Here is a 12,526-nt window from a genome sequence, read left to right as displayed (position 1 = left end):
GTTGTACCTCACTGTAGGTTTTTTTAGTCTTTATAAAAAAAACCAATCCAACAAATTGTATAATTATGTTGCAAGCATCCTTCAGCCCTAGTACTGGGAGAAAGGAGGAATATTAAATCATTAAGTCAAGAAGATAAGCTGTATTTTAGATATAGAACAAAAATCAAAGAAGTAACTTAAGCTAGAGTTATTAAACCCTGCCTATAATTCTCACTTCAGGAAAACATTTTCATAAGAAGCATTAAAAGATACCACATACATTAGACAATGAACTACTCAGTTCAACATGGTTCAACTCCATTTGAGTCTTAGAAATGTTACTCACTTAAGTCGACCTTTCATGGTAAACAAATCTGATCCTACTTCAACTAATATAAGTCATTTAGTTATTACAAAAAGTGTATTCCTTCCATATTTTCTGCTCTATAGATAAAAAAGCACATGCTAAAAACACCCTGAATAGAATTATTAAAAGATCACCACAACAATTTGCCTTCCTCAGAACAGTGACACTCTTACGAGCCAGCATTTTCTTCATAGCATACTTTAAGCAGCATTCAAGAACTGAACACAATATAAACCATCTGATATGTCTTTATTAAAGACATTAGCCCCCACCATCACTATACAATAAACTTTATAAAAGGTTTTTTTAGTTCATTAGACAATGATTGAAAGCCTGTTGCTTAACACAGTAAGAGTAGGTTCAGTGAATCAGTGAGGATATGAAAAATAAAAATTCAAGACAAAGAAGTTGTGGCACCTTAAAGATTAACTGCTAATATGAGCTTTCACGAACAACTCCACTTCTTCAGATCACTTTTTCACAAAAGTGCATATTAAAATATAGCGGTTAGTTTTCAAGGTACCACAATGTTTTTGTCTTCATTGTTTATTTTTTCTTTTTGTCTCTTTTCTTTTCTTTTTGCTAGCACAAGCTAACAACAACTTTTTCTAAAACTATTAGTGAGGATTTGGCAAGTTGATTCCTCCACAATTTCCACTGAGTCAAACTGGCCTATTCTAACTGTGATTTACTTTAGTGCAGTAAGTTGCAAGTAGTGTAGTTTTATTTGAATCAATGAAAATTATGGAGGGAATAGACACACAAAATCTCCACAGATTCAACTGTATACTCTAGTAAAACTCACTACACTAAGCAACAGGATTTCAGCCACTGGTTGGGTGAAGATAGTCAAAATACCACAGAAATGCCTTGAAAAGAAAATTTTATACAAATACCCATTAATAGTCTTCTTTCAAAAAGCTTCACAAGCTTTATGCATTATTTGCTTGTTGTCTAGAAAGAACTGTATAGAACATATGGGGACTTTCAATCTAATTTGAATTAGGGTCAGACTAGCTTAGACATTCTTTGTATGAACGCAATCAGAATGCACATTTTTAGAATGTAAATGTCACTTTCAGAGGCTTCCCTTGAAATGCAAACATGAGTCTTAGAGAGACAAATTTTTGCTGAGATCTTGGCAAGGAGAGAGTGATAATCTCCTCATGCCACTGTGCCAAGGCTGCTCTAGCTTTCCTGGGGTTGTTTGCACAGTCTTAATTGCATTCGATAGTGGTATTTAGTTTGGCCCACATCCTTATGATTTCAAGGCTCACACATGATCTGGTGAACGTTTAAGATCACCAAGAACCACAGCAGTTAATATTTTCTTTAGACAACCACTTTTTCTTCCATTTCTAGAGAGGATTCTAACCTTTCTCAATATTTGGCTCTGATATTAGTCTAAAAAGCTCTTATACCCTCTCCTCCAAATGCTAATAAAATTCTACCCATAAGAATATGACAAAATTCTGGAAAGCAGCTATGGCAAACAAAGATGTTTAAACCTAGTGCCTTGATTTTGTATCATTCCAGGCACTTTAAGTGAATAAACAAACAAATATTTTGTCACTGTAGATTTATCCCAGTCAGATGAACTCCTTCCCCTCTCTTCTTCACAGGGAAAGAACTCTTCCAGACAGCATCCCATTCCATACTGTTCTGTGGACGGTATTCAGCTTCCTTGTCTCTACAATCATAAAGGGCTAGCAGTACAATGTGAAAAAGGAAGGCTTTAAAACAAATTGCATCCTTTACCCCATTAGGCTGGAAATGTCAAGAGAGAAGAAAAGCTTCAAAAGTATTACATGGGGAAGAGATGGCTCAGCTGATCCAAGAGTAACTCATCTATAACAATGTCCCACTTTGCTCAGTAAAATAGTCTGTGCCTTCTATTCTTCCTAGTTCCATACTGTCAAGTATATACAAGGAAGAATGTTGTGCATTCACCCTCCATATCAATGCCTAATCAAAACATTAGAAGTCCATTTAACAGTATACTATCATTAATGCAAGTCAAGTCAGTATTCAAGTCATAAAGATTGTGGGGAGCTTCTAAATGTTGACTATCCTCCATGGATCTATTTGGCTTTCAATCCACTATATTCAGTTTACAAGCAGATTATATGCTTCTGTACTCACACATTCTAGCAAACCTACTCTCTCAGACAAACTGAAAAGTGAGAAAAATGTCCTATCAGCTCATCATACAACTATTCACTACATCTAACACCTTAACCTACAATATTGTCCCCCAGGCTGTATACGGCACAGTAACAGGCAACACTATGAGGGCCACATGAAACGCTGAATCCAGCCTGCCTGGCCGTTTCATGTGGCCCTCATAGTGTTGCCTGTTACTGTGCCATATACAATACACAGGCACTTACTCACCCATAAAGCTCCACAAGGATGCTGGGAATCTGCCCAGCGGGATTTCTAATCCCAGCATTTGAAACAGCGAGGAGTCAGAAAATGCAGCTGCTTGGCCGGCATACAGCTCCTTGGGAAATGTAGTCCTCGCTGTCACCCACTCCCATTCTAATCTGCTTGCCATTATTTTTAGACGTTGATCATAGACTTTTACTTTCAGTTATCACTTGGGTTATCACTAAAACCAGTAATAATTGAATGAGGAGGATTTTATTTAATATTAGATTAGCTGGGTTGGGAGTTGGGGGCACCGTTTTACGGTGGTTCCGCTCCTTTCTGGCTGACCGTATTCAGAAGGTGGTGCTGGGGAACAATGGCTTGGCCCCATGGCAGTTATGTCATGGGGTCCTCCGGGGCTCAATATTGTCCCCCATGCTGTTCAATATCTACATGAAACTGTTGGGAGAGGTCATCAGAAGGTTTGGACTAAGGAGTCAGCAATTCTCCACCAATTCAGGTGAGGCAGTTTTGACCTGATAATGGACTGGATGAGGGTTAATAAATTGAAGCTTAATCCAGACAAGATGGAAGTGCTGTTAGTGGGTGGTTCGTCTGACAGGTTAAAGGGCCATTTCCCTGCTCTGAATGGGGTTGCACTCCCCCTGAGGGACAGGATGCACAGTCTGGGGCTGCTCGGGACCCCAGTCGGGCCCTGGAGACCCAGGTGGCCAGGGACGCCTTCCTGCAACTGTGGAATTTGTTCCAGCTGCAGCCCTGGACGAACGGAGCCTCATGACAGTCACACATGCACTAGTAACAACCCATTTAGATTATTGCAATGCACTTTACATGGGGCTGCCCTTGAAGACAATCCAGTGACTACAACTGGTTCAGAATCGAGCTGCGCAACTGGTGAGTGGAGGAACCGTGAGAGACCATATTCAGCCGATTCTGGCCAGGTTACAATTGCTGTGGTGCAATTCAAAATGCTTGTTTTGACATTTGTTGTTGTTTAATCGTTTAGTCATGTCCAACTCTTTGTGATTCCATGGACCAGAGCATGCCAGGCCCTCCTCTCTTCCACTGCCTCCCAGAGTTGGGTTAAATTCATGTTGGTCGCTTCGATGACACTGTCCAACCATCTCATCCTCTGTCGTCCCCTTCTCCTCCTGCCTTCGCACTTTCCTAACATCAGAGTCTTTTCCAGGGAGTCTTCTCTTCTCATGAGAGGGCCAAAGTATTGCAGCCTCAGCTTCAGGATCTGTCCTTCCAGTGGGCACTCAGGGTTGATTTCCTTTAGAATGGATAAGTTTGTTCTCCTTGCAGTCCAGGGGACTCTCAAGAGACAGCCCTAAACAGTTTGGGCCCTGGATACCTGAAGGACGGCCTCCTTCCATATGAATCTACCCTGCAACTGAGATCTAGTCAGAATGCCCTCCTAAAAGAGCTGTCCCTCAGTGAGGTGAGAGGGATGGCCTGTAGCCAGAGGGCCTTTTCGACAGCTGCTCCCAGTCTTTGGAAAGCCCTCCCAAATGACATCTGACTGGCCCAACGTTACTGACATTTTGGCACCAGGTTAAAACCTTCCTGTTTTTTAATTGAAGGTTTTAAATTAAACTTCAATTTGGGATGTGGTGGCGCTGCGGGCTAAACTGCAGAAGCCTGTGCTGCAGGGTCAGAAGACCAAGCAGTCGTAAGATCGAATACATGCGATGGAGTGAGTGCCCGTCGCTTGTCCCAGCTCCCGCCAACCTAGCGGTTGGAAAGCATGCAAATGGAAGTAGATAAATAGGGACCACCTCGGTGGGAAGGTAACAGTGTTCTGTGTCTAAGTTGCACTGGCCATGTGACCATGGAAGATTGTCTGGACAAACGCTGGCTCTATGGCTTGGAAACGGGGATGAGCACCGCCCCCTAGAGTCGAACACGACTGGATAAAAATTGTCAAGGGGAACCTTTACCTTTAAATTTTAACTGATAGAGTTATGGATCTAGATTGTTTTTGTAAATTGTTTTTGTTTTATTTTTGCTTTTGTAGAGTATAGATGTAACTGTATTGGTTTTTAGTGTGTTTGTTTCAACTGAACTGTTTTAATTGATGTTGGAAGCCGCCCGGAGACCCTTGCAGGGTGCGGGCGGCATACAAGTCAAGTCAAGTCAAATCAATCAATCAATCAGTCAGTCAGTCAGTCAGTCAATAAAAGATACATTTATATAGTCTTACAGATACAACTGGCCCTTTGAGGTCAACCATAATGCCAATGCAGCCCAAGATGAAATTGAATTTGATACCTCTGCCCTAACCCAAACTAACTATGGAGTAACATGAAGCAGTAGCCACACAAGCTGAAAGAAAGGCAGGAGTAGTTATGCCTGTGTAGATCTAGCACCAATGTAGAAAGACATTCTGCCAAAGGGTTCTGAAAATGTTACTATAGTCAAATTTCAGACTCAGAAATTGTGTTTGAAATAAACAAATTTAAAACTCCATCCAGGTGATTGGCTACTGATAATTTTCTGTCCTGTAAACACAGTCCAACATGAATTTGACCCAACTCTGGGAGGCAGTGGAAGACAGGAGGGCCTGGCACGCTCTGGTCCATGGGGTCACAAAGAGTCGGAGGCGACTTAACAACTAAACAACAACAACAAACACAGTCCACACTACATTTTGCCATCCATCACAATGATTCTTCAATAATCCATTGATGTTATAATTGAGGAAAGTGTGCACTAGAATACAGAACATATTAGAGATCCGCATGATGTTTTGAGACAGAAAAGTGTGATATGTTCCTTGCCATTATCCCTAAATCTTTCTATTATCTACTGACCTCATTCAATAGTTTTATACACCCATCCAACCCATTCACCAAAAGCTAATTTCTTTCATTAAGTTAAATGTTGGTACTTAATACAGAAACATATTATCAAATTGTTTTAAAGCTACACTGGAAAAAGGAAAATGTTCACACCTAAAAACTGAAGCTGAATCAAAGAACAGTGAGATTCATACCATTTAAATTGTAAGTAAATTCACTGATAGTACTAACCTGGGTACACATTCAAAACCTGGAGAATAAATAATTTGTACACAAATAACTGCATTTCAGAAGCTTCTATTCTACACAAAGAATTCTTATCCATATCATAACATGGTATGTAACAGAATCAAACATTAACATAAATATTCATGCAAAGACACTACAAATTAGGCATCAAGAGATATTTGTACCACACATTTCAATTGACATTTGAAATAGGAAAAATGGGGAACAATGTAAGTAGCTGAATTCATTAATTCACACTGGAAGCAGCATAGGGCACACCTACATGAACTGCTTTATTCAAAGTATGTTTGAAGCATCATTCACTGCATGCAACTGAACTATTTGATAGTTCTACTGCCAATTAAAATATCCTGTTTTGTGCTTTCAAATCTCACATAGGCATCCTTCAGTCTCGAGAGACTATGGTAACATGCTCTGAATCGAGGAGTGTCCTTTCCAGAGCATGAAGCCTGGGTAAAGTAATATGGAGGATAGGCTGTTACCCAAGCAGCAGATCCCCCCTCTTCACGTTGCTGAAATGGTCCAATGGAAAGGCGAGAGCCAATACAACTGGTTCCAGCAACATAGTTTTTTAGTGTCCCCTGCTTTAAGAGACACTTAAAAAATCTACATATCTTTCTAATCTACAAAACACAATGAAGACTGCATGTGAAAACAAAATGATTTTTATCTCTTCTGACAATGTATGCAAATCTTGATAGTAAAAGTATAATTAAGTTACATTACTTTTATACTCATGGGGCAAAAGCCAAAGAATGCATATTCAACAAATTAATGATTTGGCAAACTAGTAGGAAACAGGTATAAGGGATGTCCAGGGGAAAACTGGTTTGATTTGCTCTGCTTCTTTTGGGAAATGCCTCATTCATTTTTGGGCCTTTCTTTTACCGGTCCTTTTGTTAAACATAAAAGGGATGATCTCCTTTAGGTTCCTTTATTTCAGTTTGTCCCATTCAGGACATCACAATGCAAGATTTTCCACCACTTTTGTAAATACAGAAAATAATACGTCCCCCGCATGATCGTGACACACACCCCACAGACGTGACATGTCCCCGGGCATGTGACACGCCCATTGCACTGTGTGCGGGGGGGGGGGCGCGGAGATCCGTATCTGCCGCCCAGTTCTGGCAAGCCCACAGACCAGCACCGGGCTGTGGACCAGGAGTTGACAAACCCTGCTCTAAGGACACTAAAAATTATCAGCAAGATATTGAATGTGTGTTTTGCACTTTATAACAACACCTGCTCATTAAAGACACACACAAGTAGCAGTGGAATCACAACTTAAAAGTGTGCCAGCTGTACAGCACTGGGAAGAGGTAGAAACCCTTCTGCTGGCAGTAATGCTCTTATGCTGACAGAACCTTCTCCTCCCATTCAATCTTAAAGATCTACTGTACAAGCAAATGGATTTGACAAAACCACTCAACTGGCAGAAGTCCAAAAAGTAGCAGAGAAGGGAAGGGATACAGCCAGTCCAAACCTTCTCCAGCCCAATACAGCCATCATTTCAGCGCAAAGTTATATTAAGGTAATTGCAGTCCTAAACTATTTTCAACATCCCTAGGTTGGAAGGAATTGGGATTTAACACAGCTTTAACCTCAACCAAATTGGCTATTTGAGACTGCGTTCTCTAGCACTCTCTCATTTATAGGCCTCCTTTCTCCCAATCAGGGAATGCAAAGCACTTCACTCTAAAGGTTTAGTGTTCGAGTTTAGGAAACACACCTGCATACAAATATCAAGTATTTAAATAAATAGCCACGTAAGCACAGAGTTGGTTCAGATCTTCAGAGAGACATCATAATATGTTTACATTTGATTTATATTATACAAGATACATTTTTAATCTTCATTTTTAATCTACATTTTAAGATCTGAATTTTGCTTTAAATTATCCAGACAGCCTCCAAGTAGTTTTGAGGGAAATCAAATGTTGCCTTTCTGGAGCAAACATTTTGTGGCTGACCTAGTTCTTCACTCCCAGCACTTTCGATGTTGTCAGCAACTGCTCGTTAGAGAGCCAAATGCCTTGCCAAGCTTTAACTAGAAAAGACATTCCAGTTTCATGACAGACTGAACAAAAAGTCCATCTATTTCTGATTAATTTAGTTTCCCATTGACAACCAATTTATTCCATTCAGTTCAGATAAGCTAGCAAATGGGGCTGACATAGCTCCTTCTCAATGAAACAATTTTTCTTTACTCAGTCAACACAAATAAATATCAGTGTGCATTATGCCACTTATATGTATTAAAGAACCTTCCTCAAAAGTTGGAAGAGTAAAAAATTATAATCCCTTACCATGGGCCATGCTGGATGCAGGCTAAAACATCTAGATATGGCAATATATCACAAAGGTACCAGAATGAGGAACACTCGCATTGTGTTCACTATAAACTGCACTTCTTGTCCACACTATCTTTTAGTTAAGATCCACCCAAGAACTATATATGTATCTGATGTTCCACAATTTGAGAAACACCTGAGAATAGTATATTTCCTTAAGGAGAATGGCAAACACTTCAGAAGTCAATATTGATTAAGCATTCAGATAGAACAGACTTCGAAGATCAATATATGATTAATATTTTCTATACATTTCAAGGCTGGCAGTGTCCCACAAATAAATCAGTAAGATAGATCATCAAAATTTTGAGAAACAGAATATTTAACAATAATTGTTGTATAGCTGTCCAAATACCTTTTAAACAAATAAAATCAACTTCTGGTTTTCATGAAATACATACAGAATCATTTACCAGGAAATATTAAGCAGCTTTTCAAAAAGAAGAAGTAGAACTAACGCCTATTTAAAAAAATCACTTCTGGTTCTGCAGCAACGCTAAACAACATTCAAGTTACTTTAGAAGAATATATTATTAGGTTTAGAACTGGAAGATTTTATATCAAAACATAAAAAGTATTAAAAGTGGCTACATTAATAGCATGCAAAATCATATCTAACTGGTGTTGAGACAAATTATACAGGTTTAGGCAAAACCTACATGCTTTCCCCTCCTTAATGTACCAGAATAGTGATCTTATACATGTAAGATCATGAGATGGAGAGTACCATGTCATTTCATTCAGCTTTAAAGTTCTAATCAATATTTCACAGTCAGACAAGAACATTTGTCTTTATAAACAATGTTTTGGAGGGTTTTTTTAACATACCTTCAAATACCACTAACACAGACAAGGCAGCAGGGGGAGACATAGCAATTATAATTTTCCAATAAACACAACAGATAGAAATTTTATAAAGTACTGTACAGAAAAAAGCTGAGGATATATTTTGCTGGTCTTCCCAGTCTCCTACTGAGAAACAGAGAAAGAACAGAAACAGCATAAGTGAAGATGCTGTTAGGTAGCAGATGCAGCTCTTCTATAGGAATTATGATTCTTAGTGCTGTTTTTTTAAACGTCACTTGTTCCCTATCACCTGAGTGCATGCACATCTGATGCCCCAGGATGTATCTGCAAAGACTCTTGACAAGTAAGAATTACCTTTGGGTTTTGTAACTGGATAAGATTACGTTCCCTTTTTTAAGTCCAGGGAGAATAGAATAAGAGTCTATTGCTGGTATTTGTGGGCTTCCGGGCTAATGAGCGTTTGAAGGGGCTAATAAATTCTATCTGTTTGTAGGAGATAACAACTTCTCTAGTCAATATTCAAGGCTGCTCTGGCCCCACAGAGAAAAAGTGACATGGGGCGGGGGCAAAACAGGAGGAAGCACAGCACAAAGGGAACCTCTGTACTGTATTTCTAGACGCGCAAGAACGAAGTCTCAGGAACGAAGTTAAGAAGGGCAATACTAAGGAAAGGGCACCGATGGTCTTCTGCCAATTCACATTCCGTGGCATGCGAACACCGTACTAGGTTTTAGGGATATTTACATTTCTGGTCCCAGATTGCGGCTAAGCTGATGGAGTCGCAGGAGGAGAGACGTCCCTTAAGACTCTACGCCTTTCTGATTTCGACCCTCAGCTTTCGACACCCTAAGGCGTTCATTTATGTCCCCTCATCCCACAAACACAACTTTCTGTCCTTCCCTCCCTCCCTCGCGTCGCCGCAACAACGACCCAGCCACAACCGTTAAGAAACCAAGGGAGGCATAAACGGAACTTCCCGAAAAACTTAAAACTAGAAGATTGGAGGGGGGGGGGGGAACAGACGACGGTGTGTCCTCCACACAGGAGAGCTGGGGGGGGTTCCTGAGACCCCCCTCCCTCTGAAAGGAGAAATAGCAAAAGTAAAAAGTCACGCAACTCCTATGGGGAGAGCCCGGAGGGAAGAGAAAGAAACGGCCACGAGAAAGGGCCAGCGGGGCGGGAAAGGACGCCCACCTCAAGGGACCCGCTGTCCCTCCCCCCCCTCGCCCGCCCCCGACGCTCGGAGGCAAAAGCCCCCTCACCTCAGCTCTCGTTTGGGACGAAACGGCGGCGGCGGCGGCAGCTCGGCTCGCTCCTATCCCTCGGCTCAGTGACTAAAGGGAAAGGGCGTCCGGAATCCGGCATTTATCCCTGCCGCCCGCCGGCGAGAGAGCGCAGAAGCGGCCAGGCGGCACCCACTGCTCTTTCCTCACTCCCCCGTCTCCTCCCCTCCTCCGCCACAACGCCCGCCTCCTCTCGTCCATCCCCACAGCGTCCCGCCCTTGCTCGGGAGAGGGCGCCGCCAGAGGGCCTCTCCTCCTCGCCTGCTTCGGCCTCAGCCGCGTCCCCTTCGTTCCTTCCAGGAGGGCAGGCGTTTCCTCGGCCCGGCAAGGGAGCTTTTTTTTTAGAAGGGGGGGTTTAACACAGCCGGTCCCAATTTTCAGTGAAGTTGGTCAGAGCTCAGGTTCCCGAGAAATGTCACCTCATCGGTGGAGGGAAAGACTTACCTGCGTTCGAATATAGAAAAAAAAAGCATTCACATTGAAAGGCTGGTGGGGCAAAATGAGTGTCTCACTCACTCACTCACTCACACAGGATGTATGCATATACATCCATGTGCAATCCATGTATGCTGCATGTTCATATTGCCTCAGGAAGTTCTGAATGAGAATTTTATAGCTACAACTTTTAATTGTTCCAGGTATAGGAAATGATTACAACAATGCAATGCAAGAGAATAGCATTAAGTGAAAGAGTCAAATAATAAAACATCAAGTGTCAGGATGTCTCACTGGAAATCAGGGCCAAGATCATCCATGCCATTGTATTCCTGGTTAATTATGTACAGGTGGTAAAGCTTGGCAGCTAAGAAATCTGGCAGGGGGAAAATGCTTTTTTTTTTTTTTTTTTTTTTTTTTTTTTTTTTTTTTTGGGGGGGAAGCAAAAATGGTGGAAGAGAGCTTTGAGCATACCCTGGATTGCCAGAAAGATGAACAAGTAGGTTCTAAATCAAATCAAGTAGGAGCTTTCTCTGGAACCAAAAAGAAAAAGAAAAAGAAACACGAGTCCATTGTACTTTGGGCACAAGATTTGTTGGAAAAGACAGTGATGCTAGGGAGAGTTGAAGGAAGTAGGAAGAGCGAGAGACCAAATAAGAGATGAACTGATTCCATAAAGGAAAACACAGCTTGAGTTTACAAGAGCTGAGAAGAGCTGCTGAAGACAAGATATTTTGAAGGTTACATGGGATCACCATATGTCAGTGACAACATGATACATAACAACAACAAATAAATAATCTATTACAGTATTTTAAAGTCATGGAGTATATGCAACCTTCAGCAAAAGGTTGTAGCATGGATTGGTTCTGTTTAGGATACTAGTCAGCCATAGCTTTTTAAAAGATACCCTGTTTGAGGCATCACCTATCTTCTTAATTTTATGTTCACTTTCCCAATACTTGGAGTCTGACTACACTGTCAATTAACCTGTTTGGTATACTGCAGGGATGGGCTGGCTTGCTCCTAAAAACAGTGATCACATAACGTCTTTGCTGGAGCAAACCAGCCCAACCACAGAGTGTTACTGCCTGCACCTGTCTGGCCCACCAGTTGCTTCCACATTTTTTAGTGTGGGCACGATTACTCTCTTTTGGTCTGTTTCCAGTTTGGGTGTGATTGCAGGAAACAAACCAAAAGCTCTCCTTTTTTAATTATTTCACAATATTGTGAAATGGCTTAACAGAGCCACTTCAGGATATAAGCTAATTAAACACTGCTCCTTGGCAGAGGACCAGAAGAAGTGAATTTTTTTAGCCTCTATTACTGCAGTGAACTTAGAATTTTTTTAAAAAAAATTCCCTTGTCTTAAAGGGCCAGTTCGAAAACTGCACACAGCTGAAACTGCTGCTGTGACACTTTCTTGACCAGTCCTTTAAGACGGGAAAGAAGTACATTTGTGTACAGTATTGGTGTATATACACTTCTTGACAGGGTTTTTCAGAGATCTTTTAAAGATCACTCATTTTCATATACCTAATACACACACTTTTTGAAAGCAGCCCAAATAGGGTAGCTTGGAGTCCGTATGCCATTTGGATGTGAGGATTGCATGAAATAGCATACTGGACCTCCTGGCAATCCTACCTAGCCCACTCCAGCCAGCTCCAGTACATTCCAACCCAGCCTTGTAGAAAGCCATTTGTCAGCATTTCATGCATACTCTTGGCTAATTTAGGATTTGTCACAACTGGAATATTCATTTATAAATACAGTATATATTAAATGTAAGTATTGAAAAATTGTTTTCAATTGGTGATCTTTTAATACAGTGGCTAGCAGGAACATTTGCAAACT

At 41.1% G+C, this 12,526-nt stretch overlaps 1 protein-coding gene across 1 annotated transcript in view; it reads right to left on the bottom strand.

The window, feature by feature from the left end:
• Positions 1–10,354, bottom strand: part of SERPINE2 (serpin family E member 2) — a 34,272-nt gene extending 23,918 nt beyond the window's left edge. The window contains exon 1 of the mRNA XM_020795489.3: positions 10,214–10,354. The gene's annotated coding sequence lies outside the window, so the exon portion shown is untranslated. The remainder of the gene's footprint in view (positions 1–10,213) is intronic.
• Between the last annotated feature and the right edge of the window lie 2,172 nt (positions 10,355–12,526).

This window comes from Pogona vitticeps, chromosome 3 (genome assembly GCF_051106095.1).
Source record: "Pogona vitticeps strain Pit_001003342236 chromosome 3, PviZW2.1, whole genome shotgun sequence".
Taxonomy (NCBI): domain Eukaryota; kingdom Metazoa; phylum Chordata; class Lepidosauria; order Squamata; family Agamidae; genus Pogona; species Pogona vitticeps.
Note: the sequence above shows the minus strand (reverse complement) of the source record. Positions and strands in the feature narration are given on the sequence as shown.